The sequence below is a fragment of the Hemiscyllium ocellatum genome, chromosome 33, assembly GCF_020745735.1.
Source record: "Hemiscyllium ocellatum isolate sHemOce1 chromosome 33, sHemOce1.pat.X.cur, whole genome shotgun sequence".
NCBI lineage: Eukaryota > Metazoa > Chordata > Chondrichthyes > Orectolobiformes > Hemiscylliidae > Hemiscyllium > Hemiscyllium ocellatum.
In genome coordinates, this window is record NC_083433.1 from 28,257,096 (window position 1) to 28,269,277 (window position 12,182).

A 12,182-nucleotide genomic window follows, 5' to 3' on the forward strand; every position below is an offset into this window, starting at 1 on the left:
CCCCTCCCCAACACCACTTCACTTTTTCCCTCTTTGCGTCTGTCTCTCTGACTCCCCTGAATTCTCTCCTGTCTGGGTCTGTCTCTCTGACTCCCCTCCATTGTCTCCCTGTCTGGGTCTGTCTCTCTGACTCCCCTTCATTGTCTCCCTGTCTGGGTCTGTCTCTCTGACCCCCTCCATTCTCTGTCTGTCTGGGTCTGTCTCTCTGACTTCCCTCCATTCTCTCCCTGCCTGGGTCTGTCTCTCTGACCCCCCTCCATTCTCTCTCTGTCTGGGTCTGTTCTCTTGTCTGCATCTGTTGCCCTGACTCCCTTCTGCATTTCTTTCTTGTACTGTCACTTTTTCTGACTGTCTGCCTTACATATCCACTTTGTGTATTTGTCCATCTCTCTCAATCTGTCTTTCTCAATTCCTGTCTTTCTCTGCCCCAAACAAAGATTGAACAGATTGGAAACCCAGGTCAAATGCATCTGTAGACAGGAAAATGCAAAGTTTTCAGAACTGTTTAATTGGCATCTCATCTATCATCTTCACCATTAGCTCCCCTCACCACTGTGACAGCAATGTCCACTAACTAACTGTTTACTGCAATAATTCATCAAGGATACTCAGACAGCACCTTCCAAACCCACAACCACTTCCACCTGGAGGGACAAGGGCAACAGGTACATGGTAACACCACCATGGCAAGATGCCTCCCCACCCCCCAGCCCCTCACCATCCCCACTTTGAAATGTATCACTGTTCCTTCAATGTTGCTGGGTCAAAATCCTGCACTTCCCTGATTTACAACGCTGTGGCTGTCCCTACACTACCTGATGAAGGAACACTGCTCCGAAAGCTAGTGCTTCTAATTAAACTTGGTATTGCGTGATTTTTAACACTGTCTCTACAATTAAAGAAAGGAGCTCACCTCTACCATCTCCAATAAGGCAGTAAGGGATGGGCAACACCCACATTCCAGCAATGAATAAAAACTTTCAGTCCCTGATGTTAAAACGGACACTTGTTGTTAAAGAGAATATGAAAACAAGATTGAAGAAAATAAAATGTTTCCGCTGTGTGCCTGGATTTCTGTCTCTAAACAAAAAGACTTGTATTAATAGAGCAGATGTGTCAAAGCAACTTAGTCAATGACATGTTTTCAAGGAGTAATCACTGGAGGAGGAAGCTTTGAAGGGAGGTAGTGGCAGTAATGTCACCAGATTAGTAATTGAGGCCATTCATCTGGGGATGTCGGTTTGAATCCCGTTGTTGAGAGAGTGGTGCTGGAAAAGCACAGCAGGTCAGGCAGCATCCGAGGAACAGGGACATTGACGTTTCGGGCCGGAGCCCTTCATCAGGAATGAATCCCATTGTGTCAGCTGGGAACGTTTGAATACGATAAAATAGAAAGGATTTCATGGTGATTGTTAAAAACTCATCCAATGTCCTTTAGGGAAGGAAAACTCCCCTCCTTACCTGGTCTGGTTCACATGTGACTCCAGACCACACTGCAATGTGGTTTGACTGTCTAAATACTGTTGACCCACCTGGCAACACTCACTTCCCATGAAGCAAAAACATACATACACCTATTGGGCATCCCACACACATAGCGATGTGATAATCAGATGTTTTCTGAATGAAGGGTAAACATTAGCCGCGATACCAGGGAGAACAGCACCACTCTTCCTCAACATCGTACCCTCTGCCCAAACAGACTGAAATTTAAAAGATCTGTTCAAACAATCAGCTACCAACCAAGCGGGAGGTTTTGTTCTGGATGGTGTCCAGAAGTGTTGAGTGTTGTTGGGATTGCACCCATCCAGGCGAGTGGGGAGTATCCTGTTCCCGATGAAGGGTTTATGCCCGAAACATTGATATTCCTGCTCCTCGGATGCTCCCTGACCTGCTGTGCTTTTCCAGCACCACTCTAATCTAGACTCTAGTTTCCAGCATCTGCAGTCCTTGTTATTACCTAGTATTCCATCACACTCCTGACCTGTGCCTTGTGGTGGACGGAATTTTGGGAGTCAAGAGATGAGTTACTCGTCGCAGTGTTCCTAGCCTCTGACCTACCATTGTAGCCTTATTTATATGCCTTGACCAGTTCAGTTTCTGACCAATGGTAATCTGCAGGATCGGGCTTTCTATTTTCTCAGCATGATGACATATTCATGCTTAGTAAGACATTACATTTTATGGGCAGTAAGTGTGCCACCCCCTACCATTGGCACCGCCATATTGAATGGTAGAACAGGCTCAAAGGGCCGAATAGCCTATTTTCTTACAAGGACCGACCAGACACCATGTCTAAAAGGCTCCAGGAGTCTCAGGAGCATGATCCAGCCTCTGCTTATCAGCCCCACTAACCCCTAAGAGATGTCAGAGACCAGGCGCAAAGTGAAGCCTTGCTTATTAATGCCCTTCCGAGAGATAGTAGGGAATTCAGTGATGGTGATGCCATTGAATGTCAAGGGATGGTGGTTAGATTATGTCTTCTTGGGGATGGTCATTGCCTGGTACCCGTGTGGCCTGAATGTTACTTTTCAGCGGGGAGAAAGTGAGGTCTGAAGATGCTGGAGATCAGAGCTGAAAATGTGTTGCTGGAAAAGCGCAGCAGGTCAGGCAGCATCCAAGGAGCAGGAGATTGAAGAAGGGCTTATGCCCGAAATGTCGAATCTCCTGCTCTTTGGATGCTGCCTGACCTGCTGCGCTTTTCCAGCAACACATTTTCAGCACTGTTACTTTTCAGCCCCGAGTCGAATGTTGTCCAGGCTTTGTTGCATTTGGGCATGGACTGTTTTCAGTATCTGAGGAGTCACAAATGGTACTGAACACTGTGCTGACATTGATGTACATCCCCACTTCTGACCTTCTGATAGAGGGAAGGTCATTGATGAAACAGTTCTCTGAAGATGGTTGGGCCTTGGACATTACCCTGAGGAAGTCCTGCAGAGAAGTCCTGGAGCTGAGGTAACTGACATCCAACAACCACGACCATCTTCCTATGGACCAGGACTCCAACCAGCAGAGTGCTTGTCCCCGATCCCCATTGATTCCACAGTTGCTAGGGTTCCTTGATACCACACTTGATCGAATGCAGCCTTGATATCAAGAGCAGTCACTCTCAGCTCATATCTGGAATTCAGCTACAGGCCCACTCTTGAAGCAAGGCTCAAATGATCGCAGGAGCAGAGTGGCTCTGGATAAATCTAAACTGAGCATCAGTGAGCGGGTCATTTCTTTACAAGTGCTGTTTGATGGCACATCGACGATTCCATCGATTGCATTTCTGATGGTTGAGCCACTTTTGGTGATGGATATTGAAGTCCCCACTCAGAGTACACTCTGTGCACATGTAACATGGAGGAGCCAAGGGCTGGGGCTGGCAGTTGGTCATCAGTAGGAGGTTTCTTTGGCCACATTTAACCTGATGGCATGAGATTTCATTGGTTCCAGAGCCTGGAAGGACTGTTCTCAGTTGAGATGGATTTGAATTGAGAAGCTTGTGCTTCAGATTAGTCACAATGACACACACATACGCTCTCTCTATCTCAGTGGAAATCTTGTTTCTTTTTTTGAGCGATAGTGTGGAGGTGGGCCTGAAACCAGAAGGGAGTTTCCTGTGGAGATGGATTGGGTTTTCTATTTTCTCAGCATTATGGCATATTCATGCTTAGTAAAACATCACATTTTATGAGCAGTAAGTGTGCCACCCCCATCACGGGCACTGCCATATTGAATGGCAGAACGGGCTCAAAGGGCCGAATAGCCTTCTCGTGCTCCTATTTTGTTACAAGGACCGACCAGTCACCACGTCTAAAAGACTCCAGGAGTCTCAGGACCATGATCCAGCCTCTGTTTATCAGCTCCACTAACCCCTCGGAGATGTCAGAGACCAGGCGCAAAGCGAAGCTTGTTTGGATAATGCCCTTCCTAGGTATTGTCCTGGAGGTGGTCAGGGGACATACCAGTGTTTCGTCAATGCTTCGCACCCCTGGGAGTGTGAATTAGTGCTGTCACACTGCCTCCCTGACCCTGCAGCACTACCAGGAGAACATACCACAGCTGATATCTTTTACCAAACACTTCCATAGGGTGAGGACACAGCTGCCAAACATGAACACTCCCCATCTACTCCAGGCACACACATCGAATAAGGCTTTACTGGTTTTCATCAACTCAAACTCTTTGAGAACACTGAACCCATTTCATTCAGAGCCGCTTAACATCTAACAGCCTCTGAACAACATTCTTCTTACAAGTAACACACAAGGATAACCATAGCTCTGGGTGTTGACACCTCTATTTGTATCTGTCAATGCAGACAAAGTGCACATGTGCCTGTGCGCATGGCCTTTCCCGTTAGTGTGAACATGTACAAACAGCAGAAGGAGATGTCAGGCTCCTCAAGCAGGTCCCTGAACTGACAGGAGAGCAAGGGGAAGGGGCCAGGGCTATCCACAGGTTGGCTCAGTGGTTAGCCCTGCTGCCTCACAGCACCAGGGACCCGGCCTCGATTCCAGTCTAGGGCGACTGTCTGTGTGGAGTTTGCACATTCTCTCCGTGTCTGTGTGGATTTCCTCCGGGTGCTCCGATTTCCTCCCACAGTCCAAACATGTGTAGGTTAGGTGAATTGGCCATGCTAAATTGTCCCATAGTGTTCAGGGATGTGTTGGTTAGGCGCATTAGTCAGGAGAAATGTTAAAGTAATAGGGTAGGGGGTGGGTCTGGGTGGGCTACTCTTCAGAGGGTTGACATGGACCTTGTTGGGCCGAATGGTCTGTTTCCACCATGTAGGGATTCTACGACTCTAGTGAGGAAACCTTCAATCGGTTACTCCCAGATCACCTCCAGCAGCACCATCTCAATGAAATCTTGCCTAAGGGTGGTAGCTCACGACACTAACCAATCTTCACAGTGCCTGTGCTGGACAAACAGATGTGCTTTCCTGTTGAAGGTGTTGGTGGCCTCCCGGATACATGCGTGGGTCACTGATTTGGTAATGCCACATGTGGAGGTGGTTGCAGGTTCAACGTTCAGCCTCACTGACACAGCAGTGCCTCCCCAATGATCTGCCCACAGCGTCTGTGTTCACCTATCTGCACCATCAATACAATGGAAAGCTTGGGTCCCCACTTCAATCCCTGTCTGTTCATCCCCAGCTGCAGCTCTACTTCTGTAGATGCCATTCATCACTCCTCCTCCTTCTCATAAGAAGGAAGGCCAGTACAGTATTAACATTTATCTCAAGTGGACTGGAATATAAAAGCAGGGAAGTACTTCTGAGGCTTTATAAAGCTCTGGTCAGACCACAGTCAGAGTATTGCGAGTGGTTTTTGGGCCCCATACCTCAGGAAGGATGTACTGGCTGTGGAACGGATCCAGAGAATGGCCCCAAGAATGAAAGGCTTAACGTATGAGGACGGTTTGACGATTCTGGGTCAATACTCGATGGATGAGGAGCGATCTGGTTGAAACTTACTGAACAGCCTGGACGGAGTGGATGTTGAGAAGATGTTTCCTTTGGCAGGAGAGACAAGGAGCTGAGGGAACAGCCTTAGATTGAAGGGAAGATCCTTTCGAACAGAGATGAGGAGAAACTTCTTCAGCCAGAGAGTGGGGAATCTGTGGAATTCATTGAAAGCTGTGGAGGCCAGGTCATTGAGTACAGTTAAAACAGAGATAGGTTGGTTCTTGACTGCAAAGGGGATCAAAGGTTACAGGGTAAAAGTGGGAGAATGATGTTGAAAAACCTATCAGCCATGATTGAATGGGGGAGCAGACGCGACGGGCCGAATGGCCTAATTTCTGCTCCTATGGTCTTACGGAATCAACCTAATCAGGGCTGTGATTACACACCTCTGCAGCAGGTGAGACTTGAACCGTGCCCCCCACCCCTGCTCAGAAGGCCATGAGAGTCGCCCCACCCCTCTCCTTTTAATACAGCTGCTGGGGGGAATTGTTTAAACACCCGACTTGGGAGGACCCACCTGTGAAGAAATCCCAGGAATGAGGAGTATGTTTTCAAGTCCACAATCCAGTGCATTGGGTGAAAAGTCTGTCCTCCAGCTCCCTCGCTCTACAAGGGGGTCATGCATCCTCCAACACCCACCTTCTCTCTGATGGAGACAGTGAGGACCGCAGCTGCTGGAGATCAGAGTCAAGAGGATGGTGCTGGAAAAGCACAGCAGGTCAGGCAGCATCCGAGGAGCAGGAGAATCGATGTTTCAGGCCAGAGCCCTTCATCAGGAACCTTCCTGAAACATCGATCTCCCTTTTCTCTTTCTGATGCTAACCATGTACAAGATCTTTCTTTAGAGCCTTGATCTTTCAGTTGTTTTTCATGCAGGTGACAATGAGCTCCATCTGCTTCATGGTGGCCTTTGTTATCCCCAGTCCCCTGTGAGACAGCCCTCAAACCTGAAATCTCCTGCCTGCTGAACCATTTCATCCCGATATGTGAACCTTTTGGACACACGGCTGCGAATGCTGCTGTCCACCTGGATGTCGGGTAACTCTCCAGTGCCGTTCCCAATCTTGGTGATTCTTTGGTGTTCCTTGTCCAAGGTGAATGAATGCTGGAATGCAGCCATGATCATATTGAATGGTGGTGCAGGCTGGAAGGGCAGAATGGCCTACTCTTGCACCTATTGCGTATTGTCTAATACCGTTGGGAATGCTGGTGTTTATTCACTGTAATTCTACAATAAGAGCAAAGCCCTTAATGAGTGCACGCACAATAGTATTTTCCAGTTTCTGTACTGATTCCATCAGGTTGTGCAGGTACCCATGGAAACAGAGTGTGGGTCAATCCCATTAGCACTGACCATACTCTGAGAGGTCTGGTTTGGAAACCGATTTTGAGAAAGATGGTGGATCTAGACTTTCCTTTGCGTAGTTCACCCTCTGTCCACCCCATTAACAATAAACAGCCTTATCAATTTCTCTCGTGTCCCCTTCCATTTCCCTCTAATCTTTATTTACTGTTTAGGTTAGATTGGATTAGATTCCCTACAGTGTGGAAAGAGGCCCTTCAGCCCAACCAGTCCACACTGACCCTCCGAAGAGTAACCCACCCCGACCCACTTCCCTCTGACTAATGCACCTAACACGACGGGCAACTTAGCACAGCCAATTCACCTGACCTGCACATCTTTGGACTGTGGGACGAAACCGGAGCACCCAGAGGAAACCCACACAGACATGGGGAGAACATGCAAATTCTAACAGACAGTTGCCCGAGGCTGGAATTGAACCTGGGACCCCGGTACTGTGAGACAGCAGTGCTAACCACTGAGTCACCATGCCACCCCTCAAAGTACAGCAGCATCCTCGGCAGGGAATTGAACCCCGGTCTCCAGTGTGATAGGCAGGGATACTAACCACTATAATACCGAGGACTGAATGTGATTTTTGTATTTCCCTGTTGTGCTGTGTTGTTCCTTGCTGCCAATGTCTCTTTCTCTCCCTGTCTCTTCCTTCCTTTCTATCTATCTATCCTTTATTTGTGCTTTTTGCTGAGTTTTCTGTCTACCTTCCTTTATCTCTTGTTCTGTTTTTCTGAGATTATTTTCCCTTTGAAGTTTTGTTGGGTATAATAAAGCACACCTGCTCAGCACTTAAAAGGTATTCTGTTTTTGTTCATTTACATTTCAGCTTTCAAACTAATTTCTGGCCATTGGAGTATCACACGATTCCATGAGTTGTCAGTGACTCTTTGAAACTAGCACTTGTTACAACCTGTTCACTCCCAAGTGACTGTGTTACAGAGAGCTCACTGTACGATTTAAAAGCATCAAAATTCAAGCAATAAACTACAAATGGATCTCCCATTGAATTGCTGACTAAAGTCTGTTCAGTGTCAATCCTCTTCAACAGGTATCCTTTAGGTTTTGGGGTTCTTCACCTTTTCGGGATCTGTCAAGTGTGATGTTTCTTACCTGCTCGAATCCCTTGGATTTGAGGTTCATCACCTACCGGGATCCCTCAGATTTGGGGTTCCCATTTTTGTAGGATCCCAATTATCCCGGCTCCAATGGTTAAGCAGTGGATTGGAGCCTTGTCAGTGATGAGCATTTCAGGGTGTATGGGGATAAGCTAGAGTTTGAGATCGGGTGGGAAGGCCGAAAGTGAGGGACAGCATGCAGTAAAGGATGAAGGTAAGGGATATGGAGATAGGGAAGTGGGTGAGGGTGAGGGAGCTAGGTGTGTGTAGGAGGGGGGTTGGGTGTGTGTAGGTGGGGAGCTTGGTATGTGGGTGGGGGGGCTGGGTGTGTGAGGGTGGGGAGCTTGGTATGTGGGTGGGGGGCTGGGTGTGTGAGGGTGAGGAGCTGGGTGGGTGAGGGTGGGGAGTTGGGTGTGTAAGGGTGGAGAGCTGGGTGAGTGGGTGGGGAGTTGGGTGTGAGGGTGGGGAGTTGGGTTTGTGTGGGTGGGGAGTTGGGTGTGTGGGTGGGGAGCTGTGTGTGTGGGTGGGGTGTTGGGTGTGTGTGTGGGGGTGGGGAGTTGGGTGTGAGGGTGGGGAGCCGGGTGTGTGAGGGTGGGTAGCTGGGTGTGTGGGTGAGAAGTTGGGTATGTGGGTGGGGGCTAGGTGTGTGAGGGTGAGGAGCTGGGTGGGTGAGGGTGGGGAGTTGGGTGTGTAAGGGTGGAGAGCTGTGTGTGTGGGTGGAGAGTTGGGTGTGAGGGTGGGTAGCTGGGTGTGTGAGGGTGGGAGTTGTGTGTGTGTGGATGGGGAACTGGGTGTGTGGGTGAGAAGTTGGGTGAGTGGGTGGGGTGCTGGGTGTGTGGGTGAGAAGTTGGGTGTGTGGGTGGGGTGCTGGGTGTGTAAGGGTGGGGAGTTGTATGTGTGGGTGGGGAGTTGGTTGTGTGAGGGTGGGGAGTTGGGTGTGTGGTTGGGGAGTTGGGTGTGTGGGTGGAGAGCTGGTTGTGTGAGGGTGGGGAGCTGGGTGTGTGAGTGTGGGGAGCTGGGTGTGTGGGGGTGGGGAGTTGGGTGTATGGGTGGGGAGCTGAGTGTGTATGGATGGGAATTGGGTGTGTGAGGGTGGGGAGCTGGGTGTGTGAGGGTGGTGAGCTGTGTGTGTGGGTGGGGAGTTGGGTGTGTGGGTGGGAGGCTGGGTGTGTGAGGGTGGGGAGCTGGGTGTGTGTGGGTGGGGAGTTGGGTGTGTGGGTGGGGAGCTGTGTGTGTGGGTGGGGTGTTGGGTGTGTGTGGGGGTGGGGAGTTGGGTGTGAGGGTGGGGAGCCAGGTGTATGAGGGTGGGTAGCTGGGTGTGAGTGTGGGGAGCTGGGTGTGAGGATAGGGAGCTGGGTGAGGGAGGGTGGGTAGCTGGGTGTCTGTGTGGGGGGAATTGGGTGTGTGAGGATGGGGAGCAGGGTGTGTGTGGGTGGGGTGTTGGGTGTGTGTGGTGTTGGGTGTGTGGGTGGGGAGTTGGGTGTGTGTGGATGGGGAGTTGGGTGTGTGGGTGGGAGGCTGGGTGTGTGAGGGTGGGGAGTTGGGTTTGTGTGGGTGGGGAGTTGGGTGTGTGGGTGGGGAGCTGTGTGTGTGGGTGGGGTGTTGGGTGTGTGTGTGGGGGTGGGGAGTTGGGTGTGAGGGTGGGGAGCCGGGTGTGTGAGGGTGGGTAGCTGGGTGTGAGTGTGGGGAGCTGGGTGTGAGGGTAGGGAGCTGGGTGAGTGAGGGTGGGGAGCTGGGTGTCTGTGTGGGGGGAATTGGGTGTGTGAGGATGGGGAGCAGGGTGTGTGTGGGTGGGGTGTTGGGTGTGTGTGTGTGGGGTGTTGGGTGTGTGGGTGGGGAGTTGGGTGTGTGTGGGTGGGGAGGTGGGTGTGTGAGGGTGGGGAGCTGGGTGTGTGGGTGGGGTGTTGGGTGTGTGTGGGTGGGGTGTTGTGGGTGTGGGTGGGGAGTTGGGTGTGTGGGAGGGAGTTGGGTGTGTGTGGGTGGGGAGCTGAGCGTGTGAGGGTGGGGAGCTGGGTGTGTGTGGGTGGGAAGCTGGGTGTGTGGGTGGGGAGTTGGTTGTGTAAGGGTGGGGAGCTGGGTATGTGGGTGGGGAGCTGGGTGTGTGGGTGGGGAGCTGGGTGTGTGTGGGTGGGGAGTTGGGTGTGTGGGTGGGGAGTTGGTTGTGTGAAGGTGGGGAGTTGGGTGTGTGAGGGTGGTGAGCTGGGTGTGTGTGGGTGGGGAGTTGGGTGTGTGGGTGGGGAGTTGGTTGTGTGAGGGTGGGGAGTTGGGTGTGTGGGTGGGGAGTTGGGTGTGAGGGTGGGGAGTTGGGTGTGTGGGGGTGGGGAGTTGGGTGTGTGGTTGGGGAGTTGGGTGTGTGTGTGGGTGGAGAGCTGGGTGTGTGAGGGTGGGGAGCTGGGTGTGTGGGTGGGGAGTTGGGTGTGTGAGGGTGGGGAGTTGGGTGTGTGGGGGGGCCTGGGTGTGTGAGGGTGGGGAGCTGGGTGTGTGGGTGGGGAGTTGGGTGTGTGAGGGTGGGGAGCTGGGTGTGTGTGGGTGGGGAGTTGATTGTGTGGGTGGGGAGCTGGATGCGTGTGGGTGGGGAGTTGGGTGTGTGGGTGGGGAGTTTGTGTGTGTGTGGGTGGGGAGCTGGGTGTGTGTGGGTGGGGAGTTGGGTGTGGGTGGGAGTTGGGTGTGTGGGTGGGGAGTTGGTTGTGTGAAGGTGGGGAGTTGGGTGTGTGAGGGTGGTGAGCTGGGTGTGTGTGGGTGGGGAGTTGGGTGTGTGGGTGGGGAGTTGGTTGTGTGAGGGTGGGGAGTTGGGTGTGTGGGTGGGGAGTTGGGTGTGAGGGTGGGGAGTTGGGTGTGTGGGGGTGGGGAGTTGGGTGTGTGGTTGGGGAGTTGGGTGTGTGTGTGGGTGGGGAGCTGGGTGTGTGAGGGTGGGGAGCTGGGTGTGTGGGTGGGGAGTTGGGTGTGTGAGGGTGGGGAGTTGGGTGTGTGGGGGGGCCTGGGTGTGTGAGGGTGGGGAGCTGGGTGTGTGGGTGGGGAGTTGGGTGTGTGAGGGTGGGGAGCTGGGTGTGTGTGGGTGGGGAGTTGATTGTGTGGGTGGGGAGCTGGATGCGTGTGGGTGGGGAGTTGGGTGTGTGGGTGGGGAGTTTGTGTGTGTGTGGGTGGGGAGCTGGGTGTGTGTGGGTGGGGAGTTGGGTGTGGGTGGGAGTTGGGTGTGTGTGGGTGGGGAGTTGGGTGTGTGTGGGTGGGGAGTTGGGTGTATGTGGGTGGGGAGTTGGGTGTGTGGGTGGGGAGTTGGGTGTATGTGGGTGGGGAGCTGGGTGTGTGTGAGTGGGGAGTTGTGGAACAGGGTGTTGGGGAGTTTAGGGAGCTGGGTGAGAACGTTCTGACCTGGTGGGAGTATGGCGCTCGTTGGGAGCAAATTGAGCTTGGTGTGAGTGTATAGAGCTGGGTAGAAGTGTATAGAGATGGTTTGGAGCATATACTGCTGGGTCGGAGCATACAGAAATGGTTGGGTGTGTATAGAGCTGTGTGGAAGACTATAGAGCTAGGTGGGAGCATATGAAACTGGGTGGGAATATATAGAGCAGGGTTGGAGCGTGCAGAGCTGGGTGGGAGCATATAGAATTGGGTGGGAGTATATCGAGCTGGGTGGGAGTGTATGGAGCTGGGTGTGAATGTATAGAACTGGGTGGGAGTATATCGAGCTGGGTGGGAGTGTATGGAGCTGGGTGGGAATGTATAGAACTGGGTGGGAGTGTATCGAGCTGTGTGGGAATGTACAGTGCTGGGTGGGAGCATAAAGAATTGGGTGGGAATGTATAGAACTGGGTGGGAGTGTATCAAATTGTGTGGGACCATACAGTGCTGGGTGGGAATATAGGGAACTGGGTCGGAGCGTAGGGAGCTGGGTGGGAGAGTATGGAGCTCGTTGGGAGCATATAGAGTGTATAGAGCTGGGTAGAAATTTATAGAACTGATTGGGAACATATATTGCTGGGTGGGACCGTATGGAACTGGGAGGGAGAGTATAGAGTTGTGTGGAAGCGTATAGAGCTGTGTGGGAGTGTATAGATCTGTGTGGAAATGTATAGAGCTGGGAGTGAGCATATAGACCTGGGTGGAAGGATATAGAGCTGGGTGGGAGTGCATGGAGCTGGGTGTGAGCATATAGAGCTGGGTGGGTGTGTATGGAGCTGGGTGTGAGTGTATAGAGCTGGGTGGGAGCATATGGAGCTGGGTGGGAGTGCTTAGAGCTGGGTGGGAGAGC